This window comes from Ambystoma mexicanum, chromosome 8 (genome assembly GCF_040938575.1).
Source record: "Ambystoma mexicanum isolate Mex_15411 chromosome 8, UKY_AmexF1_1, whole genome shotgun sequence".
Lineage (NCBI taxonomy): Eukaryota > Metazoa > Chordata > Amphibia > Caudata > Ambystomatidae > Ambystoma > Ambystoma mexicanum.
Window position 1 is genome coordinate 451,521,753 of NC_090929.1, and position 18,502 is coordinate 451,540,254.

The 18,502-nt window shown below is 42.1% G+C and overlaps 1 protein-coding gene across 14 annotated transcripts in view; it reads left to right on the top strand.

Moving 5' to 3' along the window:
- The window catches only part of RERE (arginine-glutamic acid dipeptide repeats), a 2,107,422-nt gene that overhangs the window by 810,461 nt on the left and 1,278,459 nt on the right, over positions 1–18,502 (top strand). The gene's annotated exons all lie outside the window — the stretch shown is intronic.

Consider the following 18,502-nt stretch of genomic DNA (forward strand, 5'->3'; position numbering starts at 1 on the left):
CTGATTTGATTCCTGCAACTAAGCCCTCATTTACCCTTTTTCTTTTTTTTTCTACATGTTCGATTTTCTCATTTTCTTGCTTTGTCATTTTTATTCCCTTTTTGTGTTTTCTTCATTTATTTTTCTTTCATAATTTCTCCCCCCCCCCCCCTCACTTTTTTCTTTCGTACCCTCTTTTTAGTTTTTGGCTGTTGTGTGGTGCTCTAAGCACTGTCCATAAACTACAGCTATGTCATGGGATATGAGGAGGGTCAGTTTGCTCGGTTTCTTTGGCTTTTTACTCGACCACTGAGAGACCATGCTAGCCCTCATGGCCATTCTTATCCACTGTTTTGCTCTTTATCAGCCCACAGCACCTGTCCTATTCCTCCCCATCCATCAATCCCCCTGCCAGATATGTTTGAGCTAGCTCTGTTCTTTTAAGCCGATGACCATATTAATTCCTTAAAAATATTGTTGGTTTTCAAATATTTTATAAACTTGAGTTAAACAGTGACCGAATTAATTCATAATTAATTGCTTGCTGCTTTTAAATGATTTACTTAGGGGCGGGGGCGCTTTCTTTTTTTTTTGCACATCACACTTTGGTAGATTAATTGACCTCCTTTGACAATAAGCCGTCTATTACTTGTTTGTTACGTGTTTTTCTAATGCCATACGTTCAAGCGTCCTCTTTCTAGTTTTTCGTCTGTCTAGATCTATTAACTGGCAAATGGTGTGACCGTGCATTAGATGAATGCTACGCTCCCTAAATCCATTGTTTGGCTTTCCTGATATATTGCCATGCTGGATACTCTTGCACCCTGTCCCCTAAACAGTGTTGACTTTTACAATGTTTTAAAAACTGATTTGCACAGTGACTGAAATCATTCATATCTGTTCGCCATTTTTTAAATGTTTTACTGCCGGTTTCTTACTTCATATTTTCCTGCTGCCTGTACCTAGGAATGTCTTTGTTCTAGTTCTGTGGCCGTCTGCGTATATTAGTGGGAAAATTGCACGGGGCTTGCCAAAGGAGCACCAAAGGCAAGCCAATCTGAGCCAGGACAGCAAGGACTCAGAACCTGGACCTGTTAGTAAGTTTCAATGTGATTGCTTTACCCATTTAGCTGAGATTCTTTTTAATTTCTCTGCACATAATTAATTTGGAGACCAGGTTATCTGCTGCTTGAAATCCCTCAATGTATACCATTCCTTCCAAGTACCTAAAAATGTCTGTTCGAGAAACCTCCATGCATAGTCACTTTTAAATTCACTGCTTATCCGACAAAAGCAAGATTAGCAAGACCTCCATTATCTTTTAAACTCCAGATCAGCTGTTAAAAATAGCTTAATCCATGATTTAATTGTACAATCTGACATTGATCAGCTTTTCCTGATCGAAACCTTGATTCAGGATGACAATCCCGTTATTTTCTTTCAAGAACTGTCCCCGTAAATTATATTTGTATCTCTCTCCCCTTAATGAACTAGGCGGCAGACTTACTGTTTTTAAATGTGAGTTAACAATAACCGCAATTACATGCCCAACTACTGTAGCTGTAGGATTGCTGGCCTTTCAAATCAACGTTGGACAAAATGAAACCATCTGTTTTTTATTGATATATAGACCATCGGGCCCAAATCGAATTTCTTTGATGAATTCTTACATACCTAGACTGACCTATTAATGAAACAAACTAGTATAGTTGTCCAACACGATTACCCAGCCCTACAGTTAAGGGGTGTATTGGTCACTTTTACCGTCATAAAAATAGGCAAATACCACAAAAAATAAAAATAGGCAGTAAAAAATACTCATCAAAAATAGGAAATAGTCACTTAGGACTTTGTGCCCCTGCTTTCACTCTCCTAATTCAATGGATATATTTAGAATGATTACAAATACATTTCCATTTTCTAGTTACATCTTCACTTGCTTATAAAATACTCTAATTGGGAATTAGACCTATTTGAACTGACTTAAAAAAATTCTCCCACTAAAATATCTTATCTGGAGCACTGTCGATCATTTTTGGACCGAATTAAAAACTGACTGGAATGTCGCACAACTATTTGACTCTCCAATGTTTCAGCTCATCAGCCCTCGTCGAACACCCTACCGACATTAGATGAACTCTTTGCACGAACCTCAGAAATTCTGGTCCCCCAACAACTCATTTCTCTTGGAATTACCATTTCGGCATACCTTTCCTAATACCTTCTTTGTGGACACATGTCAAAATGGTATCAAGTAACCACCCCAAACATTGTCTCGCCCATGGCATAGAATTACAAAACAATTTGCTCCTGGCTTACTTAGCAATTTATGTCACAAAAATAGGCAGGGCACCTAGAGAAAATTATACCCTCACACACATCCCTTTAGGCAGGCTCAGGAAACTCAATAAGCAAAAGAGACTGGGGGAAGGGCTAGCTGCCCCTAGCTACACTCCTACTATCCTTAGCGAACAATGGTGGGCTGCCTACATATGATGGTATATTGAAAAAGATGCTCACAAGTCAATTCTCCTATGTCATTTGTGGTTCTGTGTACAACGTTTGCATCTCCAAATAATTTATTTTTAAAAGGGAAAAATAAAGAGCATGCAACACACAGTGACAAAAACAAGTGCCAGCCAATAATTCAGTAGACACACTTAACGTATAAGGTGAAACAGAGATTTGAAAGCATTAAATTCAGAGAGCACTGTCTTGGGGACTCTTGCTTTATTAGCCCAGGGATCTGGTTCCCTGTAATGGTAATCTAAAAACTCCTAATGAAAAGATCATAAGGACAGCTCAAATGATCAAAACAAAACGCAGGGTGCTAAGGAAAACTTTATAGCATCCATGGCTCGTTGTTGACTGGTTTCAGCAGGTTTGTTTTATTTTGAAGTCGCCTTCTTTAGGACCGTCTTCTTCACATATGTATACCAAGTTACGTGCTCGACACCTACTCATTACAGCCTCTCCATTAATTGAGTGCCTGCCTGGGTCATACTTGCCAACCCTTACTTTGGTGTACTCATGAAAAGCTAAATGAGGGGCCGAACTGCACTTAACAAATTGACACACAAAAGACACAAAAGGTATGCTTAATGTCTGTGATTGAACACATAAAATGTGCTTAACTGCACACAATCAAGTTGCTAAAAGGGGTGTCAATTAATTACTTAGTGATTGATTTTTGTGATGTTTATTCAGCTTCCCCTGACCAGGGTGCCACATTTTCTACACTCTGCCTACAACAAATTGAGATCAGTGGTTCCTTTAGAATTCTACAAAATGTGAGTCTATCTCTTAATACATACAAACGAATGTCACTGTGCGCCACTCTGAGAAATGCTCACCATAAGTCAAAAACATCCACAGGAGACGTTGCTTGGTTCATGTCCACCCAAACAGTTGGCCAGGGGTGGACTGGGAACCAAAAGGGGCCCTGGAAATAATTTTCAAAGTGGCCCCATGTTACACATTTTGAGCAAGCCCAACCCTTTTCCTATGATAACATTTGAAGATTAAATACTGAAGAGGCACACAGTGAAGAGGCCCACCAGGAAATCTTCAGAGTTCCCTGTATGCCAGTCCAGCCCTGATTGACAGGGGGACATGAGATCCACTGTGATTTAGCCAAGCTGCATGCATAGACAAATGAAATCAAAAGCACTCCTTGATTTAACCTTTGACTTACTCTTGGTTCCACACTGCCAGCGGATTAGCTGTGCACAAATCATCAAACGTGACTGCAATTCATCCAAAAGAAAAAAAGAGATTAATTTCGAAGCAGTTTCTGTAATCTATTATACATTACTTATCTAAGTACCTCTTAGAGATTTCGATGAGAAAATGAGTTGCAAAGGAAAAAGTAGTCTAAAGTATTGTTACTTCTAACCTGCGGGGGAGGATGTGAATGTGGGGGCAGGTGGGCAGAAGCTTTTCATTGCTTGTATCGGTCTGGGGGACATAAGCCGGTTTGAGGTTGTGTGGCCTGCATGGCTTCATGCAGAGGTTTAGCATTGTCAATAAATGTTGCTTTTGGTTGGGCGCTATTGGAGCAAGGAATCGGTTGTCCCTGAGTGAGTAAGTAAGTGAGTGAGTGACTGGTGTCGGGGCCCAGGTAGATATGCTGCAGACCCCCTTCCCTCTCTGTGTCACCAGCGGCTAGGAGCCCTGAACATGTGTACAGCTGCAGGGCCAAGTAGGCAGCTGCATGTATGTACATCTTGTGATCACGGCCGGTGCGCTCAGTTCATGTACAGGAATATGGCTAATTAGGGGGCAATGCGTCTTATGTCTAGACATGAAATTAATTTTATATTATCATGGGGACGCTCTGTATATGTCTTGTAACGCTTTATTAAACACGCAATATAAAGAAGGAAAGCACGCACACAAACACACCCACCCATCCAAGACATAGGCGAAACGCTGCTACAAGCCTGGTCATTGTGATGTGGTGATATGAAAGAGATTTTACACCGGTCATGGGCTGGGACCTAAAAGTGCAGCAGAGTTCCATGCTCTAACACGCGATTGGCGTATAATTACAAATGAAAATGGCGGAAACATCTGTGAGCAATGGAGACTGGGCAGAAACATACATAATACACATGTGTTTTTGCACGTGATACACGTGTTCTCTATTTATGACATTTAACAGGTAACATATTGATAATGTTCGCATTGAACCGGAATGAATATTGACATTGTCGTACACACACATGTCGGCATGGCCGGCGTGTACATTATACCTAGTTGCCCATTACGCACAAGTATTATACGTCAACTCAACTGCATTGGCACCAAGGCACTGCATCCTATCACGATGCGATGGCCATGGCACCTTCTAAATTCATCACCTAATGGCGAGCTCACGCCTATACACATTTCTGTGCATCTCCGTGCATGTATAGCATCTCGTGTGGTGGAAGGAACGTGTGCTTCTAGCTTATAAGCGCATTTGTTTTGGAAAGCTGTACCCTCGGTACATTCTTTAAGGAGACTGACTTTGTACATTTATGCAATACAGTATTTAAAGGGATATCATAGCGTCTGCTTTCAGCGCCATTCCGTAGGCTTTTTCAGTGCATTTAGACATCAGAATATATGAAGCCAACATTGCAAATTCATTGAATATTTTGTACCACCATTCGAAATATGCTTCATTATGAGTAGCTGCCAAATTTAAAAGCCAATAAAAAGCTTCTTTGTACATTCAAAAAGGGCCTACTGGAACATGGCTGTACAGTATGTTCACTAACGGAAAAGAAAATCAGTACTGTTTTAAAAGGGAATGGAGTTTAACATATCTATAAAGTTGACACGCAAATTCAGTAACATGATTGCACCCTTAGGTAGCCCACAGGACCTGTGTATTTCGTGGCACACTGCACTGCTTTCATTGACCACCTCAACGCGCCATACCATCAAAGTCGTACATTTCATATCAGCAAATATGTTGCCAAAAGGTGCCATTTGCAGGATGTATATTCTGGCATGCAGAATGGCATTTTTATTTGGGGAATAAATAAAAGCATCTGCTTACCTTCGAGTTGACATCCAGCCGAAGGCCTCACGCACTTAGCTGCTGCCCGGCTGCTGCCTGCAGCCTGCCCTGCACTTGACCTGCGCAACGTTGTGTGCAGGGCACGTGCGTTCCCCGGGGCCCAGGTCCTCAGGCGCAAGCCCAGCTGACCATGCCCAGGCATGCTTGGAAGAAAAAAAAGTGCAGCGCCTGCCTTGGTCGGTGGTGGCAGCCAGCAGGCAGCCAATTCAAAGAAAACCACCCAGGCGGAATCATGGGACATGTCATGTGTATCCTTCCGCCAAAAGAGGCCCTATGCGGCCAGAGGCCCACCGGGGGATGTCCCGGTGGGCCAGACAAGTTAACTCCAACTAGTATGTTAAGATACAGTTCTGATCCGTATTGCTCGCACTGTAGCAAACGCTCTGAAATCTGAGATGGTTCACTAGAGGTTAGGAAGGTCTGTCCTCAGATGGGAACTGAGCGGAACATCACAGCATTCTGCAGCAAAGCTGGGGAAACTATTGGTCACCAGAACCGAGAAAGGAGCCATATGCTCTCCTCTGTAGCTTTACATATCACCAAATTGTTCCTATCTGGCTCAAGGGCATACCCATTTTTAAAGGAGTGAGCCCATTTTAGCATCAACCCAAAACTTAATCTGAATCCCTGACAAAAATAATTGTCTCTCGAGTCTTGATCTTCTCACTACCGAGTTGATGAATAAACTCGTGCCTCCTGCTCTGCTCAGAACCAGTTGGGTACATTTACAAAAGGAAAATTGTTTATGAACCAACCTTAATAATTTCACTTGTAAAGTTAGGGATTTAGTGAAGAAGTGGCGACATTCTGATTATAGTGAGGGTCACAGAGCACTTAAACAACAACCATCTGCTTAGAAAAAGGAATTTGGAAAGGTTAAAGAAGCATTTTATGGTTATAAAGTTACTTCTGCCCCCAACAAAACTAAGGACGTCTTCGCAGTCGTCAATCAGCTCTGCAATGAACCCAATGTTTTTACCATTACTCAATCCCAAATTCTGGTTGAACAATGGGCCTCTTGTTTTGCAGGCAATATTGAGACGATCGGAACTGGGTTAAACCACACTAGTGAGGCACAATCACAGTCTAGGCACAAACTATAGAATTCCTTAACTCATGATATATTGAACTCGTTCATCGAACTTGGCAGCCAAGACATTAACTATCTCCTGGCATCGGCCAAAGGTTACAGGGTACCCTTTAGATCTGTTAGCTCCAAGAATTGGTTGTGATCTAAGTTAAGGTTTTTCAGAGAAGATTTTAGGTTATCTACCTTTTGTCTGCACTTCTTGGACATGTTAAGTTATCAAATCCCTCCTAAAGAACTGTCCAACTATTTTCCTATTTCCCAATTACCTTCCTTATTCAACTAATTGGAAAGGGCCGTTGTTTCGCAGCTTTTAAATTTTGTGAAAACTTAAACCTTGTGGACAGTGCCTAGCTAGGTTTGAGACCCATACGTAGCACTAAACTCATCACTATTTCAGTTTTAGACCATCTAAGAGGCAAGTAGACAAAAAAGAAATGGGAGTCTTAATACCAATTGATTTGTTGGCGACGTTTGACACAGTCCTCAACCATCAAATAACTTGTGTATAAGCGCATTATAAGCATTATAAATGCCCAATAAATAAATAAATAAAACAAATACTGCTTGAACGGTTGCACGATTTGTCAATCAAAAGGAACTGTAGTGAATTGGATTTAATCCTTCCTGGAGGAACGTACTCGACAAACTCATTTAGGCTTGCTCTTCTCTCTACCCCTGAAATGTGGCATCCCTCGGGGCTCTGCCGTGCTACTTCTCATTTTAAAAAAAAAAAACTTTTGTTTTTTTTATTTTAATAGTTTATTACAAATGTTTTAAAAATGGAAAAACATGAAATACATTTCTTGTTTTTTTGTTGAACTACTATCACCAAAGCGCACAAATCTTTATCAAGAGTCTAATTTTCCTAGTGTTAGTCCTTTCTCATGCTATGTGGGCTTAGCTCAATTGCTCTAAATAATAAGTCATCGCAAATGTCAGTTTGCTATTAGAACCCTCTGATTTCGCACACCACCAATCCTCACTGCTCCAAGTCGATCTTTTTGCAATCTCAAGTCCAAAGTATCTTTTTCTTAATGTGTGCAGTGTAGGGCAATGAAGGACCAAGTGTTTTAGAGTTTCATCTGCATTGATACAGAATCTGCAACTGCTATACTTATGAGGGCTTTTCTTCAGGTTTTGTATTTCTTTAGTTTGAAAACTGTTTAGTCGGAACTTCATAACAGTTCTTAAATGTGTACTGGGGAACCTCGAGATATTTATGCAGCCTGTTGTATGCTTTGGCTTCTGGTGCTGTCAGCTGCATACATCCATGTCTTCCTCTCTGGTTAATGTGGTTTCAATCCAATCGTATTGCCATAGTTTTTTTTTTTACTGCGTTTGGATTTTGTTGTAGCATGTCCCTAGTAGTGTTTAGCTGCTTTAGAATTTCCTCGTAGCTTTCTTCCCGCGTATACAATAGCATTTCTGTTGCGACTAGTGGTCCACAATTCAAGATCTCAAACTGAGGTAGATAATCCGTGCCAATTACCTTACTAAGTAGGGACAATGTGTTCCAAGTGATTCTCGCATTAATTGAGTTAAGACCTTACTCACAACTGATGCATGCTGTCGGAGTTACTGGCAGGATTTGCAAGATTTATTTCCAGAACATATGTTCACAAGTCACCCACGTCATATGGGAGCATCCCAACATTGCTTCTGCGCCATGAATTAGGGCTCGTACCACTTTTGTTTTGTAAAAGTTGACAATCGGTTTTAGAGTAAACTTGCCATATTTTCTTTTAATCATGACGGCTTGCGCAGTTGGCTGTTCACACTTCATTTTGATATTCCGAGTCATAGGCTCGTCATTGATGGAGTTTATCACGACTCCCAGGTATCGTGATTGGGTTACACATTTTAATGTTTCTTGGCCAAGTTTTCAGTAAAATATTCGGCCCTTTCATATTTTTTAGCTCCAGAATTTCTGTTTTGGAGACATTAATATTTAGCCCGTTGTTGGTAATGTAGTTCTGTAGGGCCGTTAGTTTGCGCTGGAGCCCGACCGGTCTCAAGTCTAGGAGAACAATATCATCGACGTCTAACATCCAGCTCAGATGGTTTCCATTTATCTTCGGAGCAAAAGATTGTATTGCACTCAAAGAGCTTCCGATGTCGGCTATGAATAATTTGAACATTATAGAGCCCAACGGGCAGCTTTGCTTTACCCGAAATGTTCTTATTGGTGCCAACAGTTCTTAAATTTTATCAAGGCAGATTTTAATCTCTGTGCTTGAATTGAGTTCCTTGATTGCCATAATTAGGCCCGGTGGGCAGTTCCAGTTCTTCATCTTCCACCATAATAGATCTTGATCAGCTCCGATTAATGCGTGAGCCAAGTTTACGAAGGCAAGGTAGATTTTTTTTTTTCCTAATTGCCTCCATTTTAAGCAAGTTAGGGATCAGTAGGTTTAAAGCACAGCCCACGCAAAAGATCCAGACCGATTAATCCAGCCTAATAGATGGTGTTGTAATTTGCGTTGCGAAGATTTTTCCTACCACGTCTAAGAACGCTATCGGCCGATAGTTTTTGGGCTCTGTTCTTATGCCTTTTTAAAATATTGGTACTATGACATCGCTTTTCCAAGACATTGGTATCATGCATTCTTGTGATATATTGCCTGTCTGAGTCTGCTGATGTAGTGGTGTGACTTGTGATGTCATGTGGAATGTTGGTGTGTGAGTGAGAGAATGCTTTAGGTGAGTGTTCCATCTTGAGACGGTTGGTACCTCCCTGCCTGGGTGATGGGAGCCGGTCGGTGTGGTTGTCTATCTGATGCCTTATGTCCTGTATTAACTCTAATTTAAGAACTGGCAATAAACTTACCAGAAGTAACCTAAGTGAGCGTGGAACTAGGTTTACTACATTGGCAACAAGGATTTCTTATGAAGAAGAACCCTGGTGCAAGGAAAGGTGAAGAAAGTAAGCAAGGAAAGCTTAAGAAGCTTAGGACTGAAAAACCCTGCTGAGGGTGTGGGGGGGGTTCAGGAGGTGACAGGACTGAAGGACAATACCGCCCCCCATACAAGTAAGAACTCCCATCACCCAGGGCAGAGCAGTGAAGGCGAGCCCCCATATCATTCATGATCAGCAGCCCATAAATTGATGGGAGTGTTGGGTCCGGGGGCCTAAGGGACAAAATGGGGTCATCAGGTGTAGAGGAGCTACGTAGTGAGGTGGGCCCGTAAGCTGGAGGTGTCCCAAAAGCTGGAGGTGTATCCCATGGGCAGTGGAACAGCGGCGTAGGCCCTATGAAAGTGGAATCTGAGTTTAAGGAATGACAGGGCATTCGAGCTGCAGAAGCAGTGTTTTGGTGAGAAACAGTAGTGGACCTGAGGTGCTGAGTGAAGTGTCCCTGTGTGGAATGTAAGAAGCCAAACAGAAGTACGGAGGATGGGTGTTTAAAGGTGTTGCGGCCATACTGTGATGGCTGGTGAAGGGTCTGCTGTGTGACCGTTGGTCCGTTTGGTCACCGCAGGAGTTCTCAATCCCTCTGCTTCATGTTGTGACTGATGACGTCAGTCATAGGTGCTGAGGGAGTCTGCGAAGCAAAGGAATGTTGCATCCGAAGTGTTCCGATAAAGTAACTGATTTGGTGCTTGGTAAATCAAGTCATGACGTTGTTGGAGAGTAAAGGACCCAAAAACGTAGTGGTGCGTCATTCGCAGGTCAGGGTTTCTGCTTTGAGACAGAGCCGCGAGTAGGAGCAGTTAACCGCTCCAATATACTAAATGCTTCAGAGGCTTGAAGATAGTGATTGTAACCCTAAGGAGCGGCAGATTTAGCGGGTGCTCTCATTACAGATTTCTCTGCGGGAACAGTGATGTATACAGCGGCGCATTTATGCTGTTAATGACGAGGAGAAAGCCACCGCGTGTTGAGCGGTTTTGCAATGGTCCTGCTAGTCGCGCTCATCACGGAACATGAAACAAGAATGGAAATGCCTGTCACCGGTGGGCGGAAAGGATTGCTGCAGAAGATGGGGAAGATGGCAGAGTTGTGTATTCCGATACGGTTGGGAAGCTACAGGGCGTGGCGAGAAACCAAAATTGTGTATCTTTTTCCTTGTAAAGGCTTCCAATAAAAAAAAAAAGAGAAGGTGGTCGGTGATGTAGCAGTTCTAAGAGTGTTATGCATTGCTGGTGTGACGGGTGTGTAAGGTTGGTGAGCGGCAATTGTTTGAAGTACATTATTGCATGTGAAGTTAACATTAACCATCTAGAGGAATTGCAGGTTAATGGACTATGGTGAACAATGTTAAATGTTAAAATGCCTATGTTGCTAAAGGTGAAGAGCTGGACATGGTGTGGCAAGGGTACGAATGTGGAGCCTATTTGTGTGAGTGGGCCAGAATAATCTTTTGAGGCTTTATATGTGTTAGGTTGTTAAATAACATGGACTTTTAGGCATGGAGATCACAAATAGGCCATGGCCAGGCAAATGAACTGTGCTGGAGAAGAAGCTACAGTTCTAATTCTAAAAGTTGAAGTGTCTCATGCAATTTTGATAGAGTTTAAGAAGTATGGGGAATGAATGGGTATGACTAGGAGGCCAAATTGTAGTTTGATTGTGTGATAGGTATGGGAGACGCATTAAAGTGTTATGCTGTTAAATTATTTCATTCGTGAAGTTAAAGGGAGTAGGTACTCCGGTTCCGTGCGGAGTGTGAGAATATCTAATGTTAGTGTGTTTTTTTAGTGGGTGATAGGCACCACTAAGGTTAGGGAGGTAGCGCCTCTGTTGACTTTAACCATTTTGATGTAGCGCCTTTTACGGTTGTGTATTTGTGTGTGAGGTAAGTGCTGGGAGGTAGCTCCTCTGACAGCAGTATGTGTGAGTTTGTGGTTGAGCTGTGCACTACAGAGAGTATGGAAGGTAGTGTCTCCGGTGATTTTAAGTGTGGTAGTAGCGCATTGTAGATAGAAGTATTTATTGTACTCATCTTTAAGGGACAGGTTGTGTTGTAGTAAAACATGGTTGAGGGTGTTGGCTAGGGACGCCCTCAATTTAACCCAAGAGTTCGAATGGAGAAGGATGCTGTCCCAAGGTGATGAGTCTGGTAATATTGTTAGTTTTTTTTTGTTTTGTTTGATTGTGCATTTCGATCCTGGCTGTTGTATGAAGGGTCAGGGTTTGATATATTGACTCGTTGGAGCTACCGTCGGGATGAGTGGTCATGGTCAACCTAATGTTATGTGGGTGGTTTTGAAGATGGCAGGCCAGCATCTTTAAATGGTTAGAGGATTTATATATCTTGGTGTGGTTGGATGTGTTCAATTTTCTGAGTCTGTGTGTTTCTATGTGTATGTGATTGGGATGTATGCAGCGATTGTGTAGGTTTAGCATGGTAGATCGTGGAGCTGGTGATGGTGTACCCTGGTGTTGAGGTGCTTTCAATGAGTTGTTCTCTTCACAGATGTGACGATTCGATTGTCATCCTGGATGTCAGGTGGTATTGGCTAGATTTGTGATGGTTGCAGGTGTTCTTTGTAAGTCCATGCTGTTTTATCATGTGCTTGTCTCTAGTGTGCTAGGGTATGTGTGTGCCTGTGCATGTGTGTTCCAGTAACGTAGGGAGATGTGTTGTGACTGTCTGAGTCTGCTGATGTAGTGATGTGACTTGTGATGCCATGTGGAATGTTGGTGTGTGAGTGAGAGAATGCTTGAGGTGAGTTTTCTATCTTGAGACAGTTGGTCCCTCCCTGCCTGGGTTATCGGAGACAGTGTTGTTGTCTATCTGATGTCTTATTTCCGGTATTAACTGTAATTTAAGAACTTGTAATGAACTTAACAGAAGTAACCTAAGTGAGCGTGGAAATAGCTTTACTACATTTCTCTTAATATGATCTGGAATAGCTTATCGCAGAAATCTGCCCACTCGTTGGGGGTTTTGCTTTAGCATATGGTTGGTTAGGCCATCTGGGCCCGGGGCTCAAGAAGAGTTGATACGCCTGATTTTCTCCATGATGTCCACTCTTGTGAAGTCGATGTTCCAGGACTTCATACTTTCAAACCGATGTTAATGATTGGGCCCTGTTTCTTAAACAGGCTGGTGTAATGATTAATCTACTGTTACTCTGTGATCATGTTACATAACAGGGCTTGCTGTGGAGCATCTGTTATTTATAATGGACCAAAATTCTCAAAGTTTTTCTGGCCAAGCTCTCGAGCATTATTTCAGCATCTCATTGTTCCACAATAGTTTTATGTGACTTCAGACAATTGTTGTATCTCATTTTTATTTTATTTTTTTCTCTGAAGTGATTTGTGTGGTTAGTTTACATGATTCCTCTAATGTTCTTACGAAGTTCCCTTTTCTTCTGCGCTATTACTGTATCGAAGATATGCAAAGGTTTAAATGTAGATTTTCCGGTAGTATGCCACACCTCTTTATGTTATATAGCACTGTAATCAACCTCATCACTGCCTTTGTTGCTCGTGTTGTTCTTTATTGCATTTGTGATATTTCTTATTTTTGTACTGTCCAGTTTGTCTATTGCGGCCCGGTACAATGCTGATTCCTTGGGACCATATTTCAAGAGTTGAAGGCTTATATTGTGTAAAGGCAATTTTTACTAGGTTATCATCACTCTGTGCCATTTCAACTATTTTAAGAATAAAAATTGTCGTCACAAATGGTTCGGAGGCGAAGGAATAGTCCAAGATTGACTGTTGGTTTGCTCTTCGCCAGGTGACTTGTAGGGGTGTGGGGGGGAATGTCTCCCGTGATTTTCACGTTTAGTAGCCTGATCTCTCTGGAGTCCATTTCACTTAGCCATGCAGTTTTAATCTTATTAAGGTGTCCCATTTTTTTCCCGCTTTCTTTCCACCTGTTTCCATCTCGACACATTACATAATTAGATCGCCACATATTACAATGAACAGATTCATCTCAGTGTACATTATGTTGTCAATTGTGTCACAGATCTCATCCAGGAAAGTCCATGTTCCGGTTGCTTGATGTTGCCAATATAGGTTTATAATATGTAGATTTTTTCTGTTTCCATCTTTATCTTGTGGCAATTCTATAGTGGAAGTTTGAATATAGGGAGACTGATCATGGGTGTTCAAAATACGAAGGCCACTTTTTTTTTTTTCCAGGTTGATTTGCCCAGACATCGGACAGCCTTTTGAGTGTTTTATGGCAGGGTTTATTCCGATTTGGTAGCCTTCCTCACATGGAGGGGAGACCAGCCATGTATCTTGAAGACCTAGTATATCTAAGTCCCTCAAAGCCGTCTAGGTGTTCTGGAACAAATGTGCAAACCCCTCCGTATTCCAAGTACCCATTTGTATCGCACCACTTTCTGAGCTGGTTAGGCATTAGCAAACCCTTTTCTGTTTAGGGCTCCAGCCACCCAGTTCCAATTTTCGCTCTCTTCTAGTGTGTTTAGTGGAGCTTTAATTTTTGTCTGTGTGCGTCATTATTGCTACAAGCAAATGTAATCTTTATTAGTTTTTTTGGTTTTGGGGCGTCTTTCCATGTTCTGCTGTCTACGTCTTCCTGCTGCCTTTCAGACCCATTTAATTCAGTCATGTAATTGCGGTCAGCTATTTGGGTTCCCTTAGGGCCGACTGTTTTTGCAGAGGATCCTTAGGCTTCCTGGACACCCCTTTTTGAATGGCTTATAGTTTGATCCTGTGAGGCTTCAAGATACATTTTCTCTACATCAAAACCCAATGAGTTTATATCCACTGTTCGGTTTAGTATTGTGTCCTGAGTAGACCTCGAATGAATGTGAAGCAGAACACAATCAAAGATCGAGTCTTTAATGAATTCAACTGTTTTGATATCTCTGGATGATCTCGATCTTGGGTATGTGATGAGAAAGGCAGAGGACGTTGTTCCTATTTCGGAGTCCATCGTCCGTTGAAAAGATCCTTTCCAACCTAATGCAATAGTTGGAGTCTATCTTTTGTCGTTTGTGGTTTGTTTCTGTAACCGGACTGAACTTGGGGTCTAGTTTTCGGCTCTCCAGTTTTCCTCCCTCTCATTTTGGAGGTCCAGTTTTCGCTTATTTTGTCCTTGTAGTAAGTTGGTTATTACTGTCTCGGAGGATAAACCAGACTTGTTAAAGGACTGACCCAGGGTTCTAGGACAAGGATGAGTTCCCTTAGTGGTAAAGTTTTTCGCTTCAACATTTGCTCTCCGTTCTGCAATTGATTGGAAGTGAGTCGGGTATCGGCGGTTGTCATCTGAGGAAGTCAACTTTGAGTTTGGTTCAGGTTGTGGAAGAATAAAACACTCTTTTAGATGTTTTTACTGCTCCAGACTGATAATTATCTGGAGCCATTAACTCAGTTTTCTCTTCTGAGTCACTACATTATATCCTGTTTTCCTGTGATTGCACTTCTTCCTCTTCATCTGTATAGTATGTAGACAGATTTAGCATTTCGGCCATAATCTCATTTTCTCTGCGCTGGGTTACCTCGGGACATGTCTCTTTTTGAGTCGTCGTACTTTAATCATCATCCTTAATTGTCAGTGTCGATGTTTTTGTTGCTTCTTGGTTTGTTTGCAGTCCTGCTGTTTGAATAGTAATATTTAATGATTTTAAGTTTCTCAAATTTACGTGCACTGTTTGCGTTTGTACTTTTTCCACTTAATTGTTCTTGTTTTTTCTTTTTGCATTTGCCTTGATTGAGGTTGGCTCCCCTCCCTTCTAGGGTTGTACATTTTTTTTGTTTCTCAAACATTGCATAGGTTTCATTGTTGTTTTTGTTATTTTTTATTGTATGATCATCCGGCTGGTCTTGGTTGTCTACCAAGCCGTCTGTGTTAGCCGAGGTAGATGGATATATTGCAGGTGGTTTAAAACCTCTGTTCTGTTTCTGTGCTCTTAGTTTGCTCACTTGTTTTTGATTCAAGGCTTTTTTCTGATCTTTTTAAAGTGGCCAGCGGTATTTCTTTCAACCCGGCACGGTTTGTAATTCTTTCATCAGTTTCGTTAACTGTTTGGGTCAAGGCCGTGCTTTGTTGCTTGTTTTGATTGACAGCACCTTGAAGGTTCAGTTGTACCTAATTTTTGTGGTGTGGTCCGACCTTTAAGTTTGAGTTTTCAAATGTGCCCACCTCACCATTGCTCCGTTCAAGATGTACCTTTTTAAGAATCATCAGTGTTACATGCGCGATTTCAGCAAGAAGTCTTATATCATTTGCGTTGTTTTTTAGCTGCTCCTTTAAGAGCATAGCTGAGACTTTGGCTTTTTGCGAGTCGTTATGGACTTGTTCTCGTAGCTTCATTTCCATATTCACCATTTTGGAGTTAATGAGAGCAATTCATGTGTTCTGGTCCTTATAGTGGTCATTGAACCGCTCGTACATTTGTTTTTAAATCTGTACGTCTACCCACTAATGGATGTTCTGCACCAATCTGGTGTAACGTTTTTTAACTATACCGAATAGATTCTGAGCTTAGTGGACCGGAAAGATGGTGATGACCATCTCTCTGGTAAGTTTAGGGATTGCCGCTCTGCTTCCAAGGTCTAAATCCAGACAAACAAATTAAATTCTGACAGTAAATGAAAAACCTAATACCTGCACACTATCATGATGGCCTAGTCCCTTTGGACAATGCCCTACACCAAGCTCAGAAGTTAACCTAGAAATTATTATAGACCGCAAGTTAACAATGAATACTCAAGTAGCAGCTGCAACAGTCTTGTTACTCAATAATTCAGAAAATAGTCTTCCTTACCTAGCATTCCCACACCAGATTCTAGTAATTAGTTCCCTAGTCACCTTGCAGGGATTAACTAAACAATATTTATTTAGGCATTCCAAGCAACATGATCTCAAGATTGCAGAGTTCAAAATAATGAGCTAGTTTAGTAACAAAATGCAGGAAACATTAACATATTACTACAGCGCTTCGTTCTCCTTGTTACTAAAAGTGAGTTCATATATCTCCAAGTTCATGAAGATGGAGAATGGATAGAAAGTTGATTCCCCCCTAGCAATAGGAAGGAAGCATCTGCTCTTTCCTAGTTCAGGCAATCAGAATTTGGAACGTGCTCCCTTCCGACCTTTGTAGAAAGTCTAATCTTTTGGCCTTTCGGAAAAAAAACTTTTCTTTTCAATTAGAATTAGCATTTTCAGTGTTCACTTTAATACTCTATGCACTACTTCAGCTCCTTTGTTCATTATGTCTATAGCGCAGAGATCGGTGATAGTTACACTTTACAAAACTCCCCCATGCCACACATAAAATTGCAAGCAGTCTCCTGAAACACAATGGCTTAAATATTAAATTTACTGTAGTGACTAGTGTACTCATAGTTCAAAGTCACCTTTCCTCCATCGTTGTGAGAGACCTGGGGCGGTACCTGAACCTTTGGCAGTGGAAAATTGAGCTTCCCCCATGAGCCCCTCAGCTTGGGAGCCCGTAGCCTGGACTGCCTCAGGCCTCTGCTCAGAGTGCCCGGAAGTGCCCCCGGATCCCTCAGCGTGGGAGCCGGTAGCCTTAGAGGCCTTGGGCCTGCTAGAACTTGAATCCTAGAAACCCTGATCCATGGTAACCCTGGGGGAGGAGTCGCAGTGCTGTGTAACTATGTGAACAGAGGGTCTACTTTGTCCTGAAGAGATTTCCTGGAGACGAAGGCCTTAAGGTGGGACGGAGAAGTGTGGAAGATCTCCCTCCACCGCGACAAACGATTCTTCAATGCCCTGTGACCGAGAGCGCTGCAGGTCGAACATGAGTGCCAGAGGTGGTCGGACTCCAAACACTCAAGACAGAGTGCATTGCAGTCCGAGGCCTGGAACGAGCGGTCACATGAGGCACTTCTCGTGAATCCTCCTGCGGCTGACATGTGCCGGCGAGGCACTGAAGGAAAGGAAAGGGAAGGGAAGTAAGAGGTGAAAAAACAAACTGGGAGCAAGCGGAAAGCTCCGTCTTTGCGCTGGCTGCCAGGTCCGACACCGTCCGCGCGGAAAAAAACTCTGAGGTAAGGCGCCAGAGGGGGCGGGGCCTCAGCGGGACGTTCCCACGGTTGAGGCTGCACCCTCTTCTAAATTTGAAAGGGGCAGCTCAATTTTCTGCTGCCAAAGGTTCCGGTATTGTCCCCATGTTGGGGGACGCCCACAAGGATAGAGGAAGGGGCACGGGACATACTAGTATCAGTTGTAAAACAGCTGCGGGTTTAATTATAATGCTTAACCAAATATTCCTTCAATTACTTGATTTATAAGCAATATTTGTCCTTGTACCTTTTCCTTACACTGAATTCCTGTTAAAAAACCAGCAATCATTTTGGCTCTTGTTCAGGCATTTGTCAGTTGCTGCCATAATACATCTAGGTATTCACACCATTTGCTGCCCAACTTTTGGCCAGGTAATACCATTCTAGTAGTGCCAGAAAATGCATATCTCAAGCCTACACAAATGCCAAAAATTTCTTCGCCAATGCCAATTTTTTACTTACCTCACTTTCTTTATTGCTTCACTTTTTTTGTCCTTTCTATTCTTTTCTTTTGGTGCCTGTTTTTCGGTATGCAGTTCTTTTTGAAGGTCTATAACAATTTGGTCCACTCAATTTGGGAGCCGTCCAAATCCATGTATATATGCATGTTTGTGTGTGTACAGCTACTTAAGCCAAAGTTGCCAATGTCTAACCTGCGTTCAAGCTGTACTTTAAGGCTGTGAAATAACAGTTGCAGCACATGCTGCAGGTTCTGCAGTTGGAGAACCACCAGTGTGTGGAGGTCAGGCTAGATGGGAGGATCAAACATCATTATCTTGCTGTATAGAGCAGTTTACAAGTCATGCCTGCTTATGGCTGTTCCTTGCCTAAATAGATTCCCTGATATGTTATCACCTGGTGATTGAGTGGTTGAAGAATGTAAGAGAAAAGCATTTTGAGTGAG